At 57.9% G+C, this 8,704-nt stretch overlaps 3 non-coding genes across 3 annotated transcripts; all 3 read right to left on the bottom strand.

The window, feature by feature from the left end:
* Window positions 1–530: 530 nt before the first annotated feature.
* On the bottom strand, window positions 531–4,531 carry LOC145983276 (large subunit ribosomal RNA). The gene has a single exon (XR_014441230.1). It is a non-coding gene; the product is annotated as a large subunit ribosomal RNA (ribosomal RNA).
* Window positions 4,532–5,459: 928 nt separating this feature from the next.
* Window positions 5,460–5,611, bottom strand: LOC145983274 (5.8S ribosomal RNA). The gene has a single exon (XR_014441228.1). It is a non-coding gene; the product is annotated as a 5.8S ribosomal RNA (ribosomal RNA).
* A 503-nt stretch (window positions 5,612–6,114) lies between these two features.
* Window positions 6,115–7,945, bottom strand: LOC145983275 (small subunit ribosomal RNA). The gene has a single exon (XR_014441229.1). It is a non-coding gene; the product is annotated as a small subunit ribosomal RNA (ribosomal RNA).
* Between the last annotated feature and the right edge of the window lie 759 nt (window positions 7,946–8,704).

Below are 8,704 nucleotides of genomic sequence, written 5' to 3'. Positions count from 1 at the left end.
CTTCTCTGTTTTCTTCCCAGCTTGACTTTCTATTGGGATTTTGCTCCACAGATTACCGTTAAAGGTAAAAATTCTGGGAGAGTAAACTTCTCGGCCAAGCACCATCAGCAACGGAGGTGGGAGCGTTAACTTAGCATTATGTGATAACATATATACACACCTCTCGTCTAAAAGACAAATCTTTCTGCCTGCACAGTGTTCAACTGCGGCTTTCGTTCTCTACAGTTAGTTTCTAACTGCAAAAGAAAGAACATTTTTCATTCGCAACTTGGCTTGGAGTCAAGTTGTTGCCTCCCATGCTAAACCGGGAGGTCCTTCTTCTTCTTGTTTGGTCGGCTGGGTCGAAACCCCAAAGTCCAGCAATCCGCCACCTGCTGGAAGCCCCGGCTGCCAGCACCCGGTGAAGGTGTCGGCTGCCGGTTTGGGAGTCCTCCCCCGGTCGAAACTGGGGTCTGGACTCCCGGCGAAGGTCCCGTAGGGGACCTCCTAAAAGAAAGAGTCTGCTTTTCAGGTGCCGTGCAGCCGACAGCACGAACCTGCAAGCGAGGGCTGCCTTTCAACGGGTCGCCACCGTACGGAGGCTTCACCGCTCACGACGCCCCGCCAGATACTCAAGTCGTCTACGAGTGGTTCAAGGGTCCCAACTTCCGAGTGCTTGATTACCCCGTGAATCCCCATCTAGAATCCCAAAGACCTCGGTCAGTGGGGCAAGTGGGCGGAGTCTCGATGGCACTACTCGCGGGGAGCCTCACCCCCCGGGTTGGGGGGGGTGGTTGGTGACTCCCCGCCTTACCGGTCCCCCGTGAGGGGGTCCAGCGTTGGTGGTTCTGCCTTTCAGAGTGCAGGGACCCACGGTCACGCAGCTCCGGGCACGGCTTCGGCCTTAGAGGCGTTCAGGCTTCAGCCGTCGGACGTAGCTTCGCACCAAGGTTCGATCGAACCGGCGCGGTACCATTGGTCCGAACCTGGGGTTCCTCTCGTACTAACCAGGATTACCTTGGCCGCGTTCTAAACGCCAGGAGGATAAAACTAACCTGTCTCACGACGGTCTAAACCCAGCTCACGTTCCTTGTTGGTTGGTGAACAATCATACGCTCGGGGAGCGCTGCGTCCCCACGGTAAGAAGAGCCGACATCGAAGGATCAAAAAGCCGCGTCGCTATGAACGCTTGGCGGCCACGAGCCAGTTATCCCTGTGGTAACTTTTCTGTCACCTCCCGCCGAAGATCCTTCGGACGGGGAGGATCGATAGGCCCCGGTTTCCCGGGTCCCACCCGTACTGAGGGTGCGGATCAGGGCGGCTTTTGCCCTTTCGCTCTACCCGAGGTTTCTGGCCTCGGTGAGCCGCCCTTAGGACACCTGCGTTATCCTTTGACAGATGTTCCGCCCCAGACGAACTCCCCACCTGCCGTTGTCCCCGGATCGGGTCGGCCCCCTGTCCGGCACGGACCGGGAGTCCGGTCCGGCCGGCCAGTAGCAGGGGCCTTGGTTCATGAACGGCGTGCGACGAAGCCGGAGCCCCGACACCCGCGTCCCGCCCAACCGGGTGAGTCGGGAAACCGTGAGAGTAGTGGTATTTCACCGGCGGGCACCCGAAGGAGCCCTCCCACTTATGCTACACCTCGTCACGTCTCCCGACAGCGGCAGACTAGAGTCAAGCTCAACAGGGTCTTCTTTCCCCGCTGACATTCTCCAAGCCCGTTCCCTTGGCTGTGGTTTCGCTAGACAGTAGGTAGGGACAGAGGGAATCTCGTTAATCCATTCATGCGCGTCACTAATTGGATGACGAGGCATTTGGCTACCTTAAGAGAGTCATAGTTACTCCCGCCGTTTACCCGCGCTTCCCTGAATTTCTTCAGCGCGACATTCAGAGCACTGGGCAGAAATCACATCCCGTCAACACCCTTCCAGGCTGTCGAGATGCTTTGTTTTAATTAAACAGTCGGATTCCCCTGGTCCGTGCCGGTTCTGAGTCGACCGTTCGTCGGCGGCCGACTCGAGGGGAGGCACGTTCCCCCCAGCGCCCCCGAGGGGGGCCAGGGGTTAGGTGCGTTCCCCTCAGAGAGCCCAGGGACGCTCGCGGAAGTCCGACGCGCGGTCCAAGCTTGGAACAACCCCGGAAGGATGTCCCTCGCCAAGACCCACGCCGGACCGAACCCGCGGTGGCCCCCCGGGCCCCGACCGGCCCCGGTCCCCAGAGCCAATCCTTGTTCCGAAGGTACGGATCCAGATTGCCGACTTCCCTTACCCACATTAGTCTATCGTCAAGAGGCTCTTTACCTCGGAGGCCAGATGCGGATTCGGGTACGGCCAGGCCTCGGGACTCTGCTGCGCTGTTCCCACCAAGATTTTCAAGGTCCGACGGGCACCCGGGGAAACCGCACCCAACTACGGTTCTCTTAGCTTTCCCCAGTGTCCCCTTCTCCTTCTGGGAAGATTCCGGGGAGCGTAGGGGATCGCTCTGACAGAACAGACAACTCTGCCCCCGGGACCCGACAGATTCTCCTGGTGCCACCAGTTACCTGGACTTACGGACTTCGAGGGAACCCGCGACGCACTCCCGGTCCCGAGACGCGGCGGAGGGCTGGATACCCCACTTCCCTTTCGACCGCGGCCGAGACGCCGGCGCCTCGCGCTAACCACTACACCTCTCCCGGTGGCAGCGCGAAACTGACCCGACGCATCGGTGGGAGTTTTCCGCGGTCTAAGGACCGGCTCACCCGCCTGCAACTGCTGTTGAGGCGGAACCCTTCTCCACGTCTGACCTCAGCGAGGTCTCATCAGATTATTTGCTACTACCACCAAGATCTGCAACGACGGCGGCTCCAGGCAGGCTCGCGCCCAGACCCTTCCACGCTCACCGCCGCGCCCTCCTACTCACCGCCGCATCATTCTTGCATTGATGCCAATGCATTAGCATTGCGGCGGCGGCCGGGTATAGGCACGACGCTCGATTGCCATCCATTTTCAGGGCCGGTTGCTTCGGCAGGTGAGTCGTTACACACTCCTTAGCGGATGCCGACTTCCATGGCCACCGCCCTGCTGTCTTGAGCAACCGACGCCTTTCATGGTTTGAGCAGCGTCGATTCAGGCGCCTTAACCCGGCGTTTGGTTCATCCCACAGCGCCAGTCCTGCTTACCAGGAGCGGCCCACTGAGCACTCGGGTCCAAGAAGGCCCCGCTTCGCCCTAGGGGCAAGCGGGACCTCCATCCCGTTCAGAGTTTGAGAGTGGGTCGAGGCCGTTTCGGCCCCGAGGCCCCCGGTCATTCGCTTTACCGGGATGGACCCCCCTTGCGAGCGCCAGCTGTCCTGAGGGACACTTCGGAGGGAACCAGCTACTAGACGGTTCGATTGGCCTTTCGCCACTATGCTTAGCTCAGACGGTCGATTTGCACGTCAGAGGCGGTTCGGACTTCCACCAGGGTTTCCCCTGGATTCGTCCTGGCCGAGCATAGTTCACCATCTTTCGGGTCCCAGCGAGTGGGCTCTTAGGTACGATCCCCGCACCCGGAGGTGGGGGATCGCCCCGGGACTGCGCGAGGGCCCTTCGTTGAGCGACTCCGGGTCACCTCGATCGTCCCAGTCGCTTTGACTGCGCCTTCGGGTTTAGTGATTCCCTTAGACTCGCCCACGCGCTAGACTCCTTGGTCCGTGTTTCAAGACGGGTCGGATGGGCCACTCGTTGACCACCGCACGGGCCCAGGGCTCACAGTACGCCCCCCGCGAACCCCCCGGACGAGCGGGGGACGGGGGGACACTGCCAGGCACGCCACAGCGAGCTGCGACCTCTACGCCTTCCGCCTAAAAACGGCGGCGGATCCCCAGGCCTGCCCATGAGCCGTCGGGTTCCGTCCGGGTCACCGGGGGTTCTCCGGACGAGCCGGAGAGCTCCACCCCAGGCCCTTAGGACGGATCCCAACGAGCCGCGGTGCCCTACCGGGCGCGGAATGAAGGGGGACCGTCCCGGACGCACCCTCGCAGACGGGAGGTCCCTAAGGAAGGGGACAACCCCGCTCGGGGGCCGGAGACTTGGTCCTTAACCCTTGAATCACCTTCCCCCATCGAACTCTCGAGCTCCATCCGTTTGACCCCCAGGCGGTTTCACGTACTCTTGAACTCTCTCTTCAAAGTTCTTTTCAACTTTCCCTCGCGGTACTTGTTCGCTATCGGTCTCGTGGTGATATTTAGCCTTAGGAGGAATCTACCTCCCACTTAGGGATGCATTCCAAAGCATCCCGAATCCTTGGGAAAGCGCCCAGCCCGACTCGGCAAGGCGGAGGTTCGCACGGGCCTAGCACCCTCTGTGGGATGTTGGTCCTTTCAAGTTACACTTAGAACCTCCCGCCGAGCGGGATTTACGGACGCTCCCTTCCACCAAATCGCCCGCCGGCTCGGATAACCGTGCCGGAGGCTTGGGTGACGGGCTTCTCCCTTTTCGCTCGCAGCTACCGAGGGAATCATTGTTATTTTCTTTTCCTCCGCATATTGATATGCTTAAATCGTGCGGGTGGTCAACCCTGAGTCGAGGTCGGGTGCGGTTTCCTAGGAGGTCCGAGGGATCTTCCTCGTCGCCCAACGCAGGTCCTCCTATCTAGACGGTAAGGCGGCTCTCGAGCTTCGGCGGAAACCTCTAACCTTGACCGAGCTCTCCTTCCGCGCGAACCGAAGAGACAGGCTCTTCCACGCGTCCGTAGACGACTGTTGGAAACTTACCCTGCGTTCAACGCGAGGCACCCGCCCGGACGAAACTGAGTCGTCCGGCCGGCTCTCCCACTCCACTTAATTCCAAACTTTGGAAATTTAACCTTCCGAGCATCAGAGTGGTCCAGCCACAATGTCCGAAGAAGCCTACATCCCGATCACCGGCGAGCAACTATAGTCCGGCCGGCAAATGTGCCGGCCGGACATGCTAAGCATGTCTGCCGCCACCTTTTTCATTCTACACGTGCATTCTTTACGGTGCTCTAAAGCTAGGTTCAACCTAAGTGCAAAATACAACCATCTCTGCTTGCACTTCTGCAAGTGCCGGTCAATTATAGTCTGGCCGGCATGTCTGCCGGCAACTTTTTCATTCTCCACGTGCTTTCTTTAACTTGCTCTACAGCTAGGTCCAACCTAACTGCAAAAGACAACCATCTCTGCCGGCACTTCAACAAGTTGCTCGCCCCTGAATGCTCGGAAAGCTGCTTCCGGGATACGGATACGGACTGCTCCGGGATGACCCCGCTCCTTCGAGGCCCCTTCCACGCACGCACGCATCCGTAGACCGGTCTTTCCACTTCTCGTACTAGAATGGAGTCCTCCGAGAAGACGACCTCGCGGCCGACTCCTAATGATCCTGTTTCGGATTCGACCTCGCGACCGCTCTTACCTCGCTGAGAGAGGCGGCCGCGAGACTTTCGTGGCGTGCTGTTACACGCGCTGTGCTCGCAAGAGCACATGTGTCATTTACAAACTTCCGACACTCAACCAGGACCGACCCAGGTAAAGACCCGGGCCGCAATGTGCATTCGAAACCGTCGATGCTCTCTGTTTTGCAGATCGCAAATTGACTCGCAGCTAGCTGCGTTCTTCATCGACCCACGAGCCAAGTGATCCCCCGCCTGGGGTTGTTTGTGGTTTGCTGAAGTGCGACAGGTCGCACTTCGGCGGAATGATGTGTCTGTTCATCGGGAAGCGCCCTCGCGAGCCTCCCCGGATGATACCTACCCCCCCGTCTCCAAGGCCTCGAGACGGGGTTCGGGTGCATGTTTTAGCGGGGCGATACCTTTAAAGGTCGAGTCTCACCTACCCCTGTTAACGTGCAACTTTGAAAGTGCCGGGCAATTATAGTCTGGCCGACGCAAGCGCCGGCCGGACGGACATGCATTGCATGCTTTGTTTAATTTGCTCTACAGTTAGGTAGTAGTGGAGCGAAGGGGGAATCGCCTTACTCCGCACACCCGATCAGCCAGGCATTCCCTGCGAGGGGGAATGCCCCCGTTGGGGGCCGAGGACCGATTCTTGACCCTTCAAAAACCAACTACGTACCATCCGCCGGCTCCGGGAGTTTTAGTCCCCCTTCGACGCACTTGCGGATGGAAGACAAGGTGAAGAAGCGGATATACCGTACGGTAATGATCCTTGGGCAGGTTCTCCTACCCAAACCTTGTTACGACTTTTGCTTCCTCTAAGTGACCAGGTTCGGCCGTCTTCCCGACGGTTCCTGCGGAAGGTGGAACCCCCGCAGGGCGCCGGTCCAAAGGCCTCACCGTATCACTCGATCGGATGCATCGACGGGCGGTGTGCACAAAGGGCAGGGACTCGATCAACGCGAGCTGATGACTCGCGCTTACTGGGCATTCCTCGTTCGCGGGGAATAATTGCAATCCCCGGTCCCTATCACGAAGGAGGTTCAGCGGTTACCCGTACCTCTCGGCAGGGGAAGACGCGTTGTCTCCTTCAGTGTGACGCGCGTGCGGCCCAGGGCATCGAAGGGCATCACTGACCTGATTTAGCTCCCACTCTTGCTGCTTGCGACAACCGGTCCCTCTAAGAAGAGGTTTGATGCGCCGGGGGAACACATACCCCGACGCCTAGTTAATAGGCAGGAGTCTCGTTCGTTATCGCAATCAAGCAGACAAATCGCTCCACCAACTAAAATCGGCCATGCACCACCATCCACCGAATCACGAGAGAGCTCTCAATCTGTCAATCCTTGCGGTGTCCGGGCCTGGTAAGTTTGCCGTGTTGAGTCAAGTTGAGCCGCACGTCCCACGCCTTGTGGTGCCCTTCCGTCAATTCCTTTAAGTTTCAGCTTTGCAACCATACTCCCCCCGGAACCCGAAATCTCTGGTTTCCCGGAGGCTGCGCGCACGGTGTTCTTGAACCTTGCGCATCGCTGGATGGCATCGTTTATGGTTAGAACTAGGGCGGTATCTAATCGCCTTCGAACCTCTAACTTTCGTTCTTGATTAATGAAGACATTCTTGGCAAATGCTTTCGCTGTAGGTAGTCTTGCGAGGATCCTAGAATTTCACCTCTCCCCTCGCAATACTAATGCCCCCGTCAATCCCTTTTAATCATTACCTCTGGTTCGAAAACCAACAGAGAGAACCGAGGTCCTGTTCCATTATTCCATGCAAGGAGCATCCAGGCGAATAGCCTGCTTTGAGCACTTTAATTTGTTCAAAGTAAACGTCCCGGAATCCCCCGGTCCACTCGGTGAAGAGCAGACCGGGGAAACCGAGAAGACGTCCGGTACGGCCAGTTGAACGCCTGACGGCGAACCGACCGCCCGAGACCCAGATCCAACTACGAGCTTTTTAACCGCAGCAACTTTAATATACGCTATCGGAGCTGGACTTACCGCGTCTGCTGGCACCAGACTTGCACTCCGATAGGTTCACCCAACTGTTTAGGGTGGATCCATTCCGATTACGGGGCCTCGGATGAGTCCCGCATCGTTATTTTTCGTCACTACCTCCCCGTGCTGGGAGTGGGTAATTTGCGTGCCTGCTGCCTTCCATAGATGTGGTAGCCGTTTCTCAGGCTCCCTCTCCGGAATCGAACCCTGATTCCCCGTTACCCGTAATCACCATGGTGGGCCAATAACCCACCATCCACAGTGTGATGAGGCAGACATTTGATAGATGCATCGCCGGTGCTTGACCGTGCGATCTGCCTAGAGGTTACTTAGAGTCACCAAATGAGTCGGCCCGCAGAAGCGGACCGTTTGGTCTTTTGAATGGTAACGGCACCCCGTCCGGTTGCCCGGCCGGAGACACCGTGAGCATGTATTAGCTCTGGAATTGCCACAGGTATCCAAGTAGGATGCGTACGATCTAAGGAACCATAACTGATGTAATGAGCCATTCGCGGTTTCACTTTGGTAAAGTCTGTACTGAGACATGCATGGCTTAGGCTTTGAGACGAGCATATGACTACTGGCAGGATCAACCAGGGTACGGTGCATACGGTGCGTATGCAGCACTCGCGCGAGGCAGAGTGCCATGTTTTAAGCGAGGAAAGCAGCTCGCCACTAACTTAGGCAACGCAACACTGACGCTTGAAGAACGACAGGTTACACCGCTTTCCAGAAAACATAATTATACTACTCCCACTACTTCGGTTAGAGGTCTACGTAGTTCCACTTTCTTTAAAGCTGGAAACTTCGAGACGTTCGTTTGCGCGCGGGAACGGCGAACCGACTTCTTCGATTGGCAACGTGCCCGCAGGCTGGGAGCTCCCAGCGAACAGCCGTGCCTGTACGGCAACAGGCAGCCACTCAAGACGGCGCTCCGGAGAACGCACGCTTCGACGGACACCCGTACTAAGTTCTCGGGAACCTTCGGGTTTAGGTTGTCTCGCCACGGAGGCTGGCACGTACGCTGCTTTCCTTCGGTGCAGGCTTCGACTTAGAGTCGTTCGGTCGAGCCGGAGTTCCCGAAGTAAGCAGAGCGGACGGGTCAACTTCAGAAACGATGCAACGCAAACCGGAGAAGGCATCGCCGTCACCGGGAGAGAAAAGAGAGAGCTAGCTTGCTTTCCCTTGGTGCAGGTTTCATCCTAGAGTCGTTCGGATGAACCGGAGTTCCCAAGGGAGGCAAGCGAACACCGGTCGGGTACCTTGTGTCACTTCCCGCTAACCGAAATGTGAAAAAGTAGCTCACTATCCCACCCACCCTCTACCTAGAGTCGTTTGGAAGAGAGGAGGTGGGCGAGT

The sequence above is a fragment of the Lepisma saccharinum genome, unplaced genomic scaffold (genome assembly GCF_977018435.1).
Source record: "Lepisma saccharinum unplaced genomic scaffold, izLepSacc3.1 HAP1_SCAFFOLD_722, whole genome shotgun sequence".
NCBI lineage: Eukaryota > Metazoa > Arthropoda > Insecta > Zygentoma > Lepismatidae > Lepisma > Lepisma saccharinum.
Note: the sequence above shows the minus strand (reverse complement) of the source record. Positions and strands in the feature narration are given on the sequence as shown.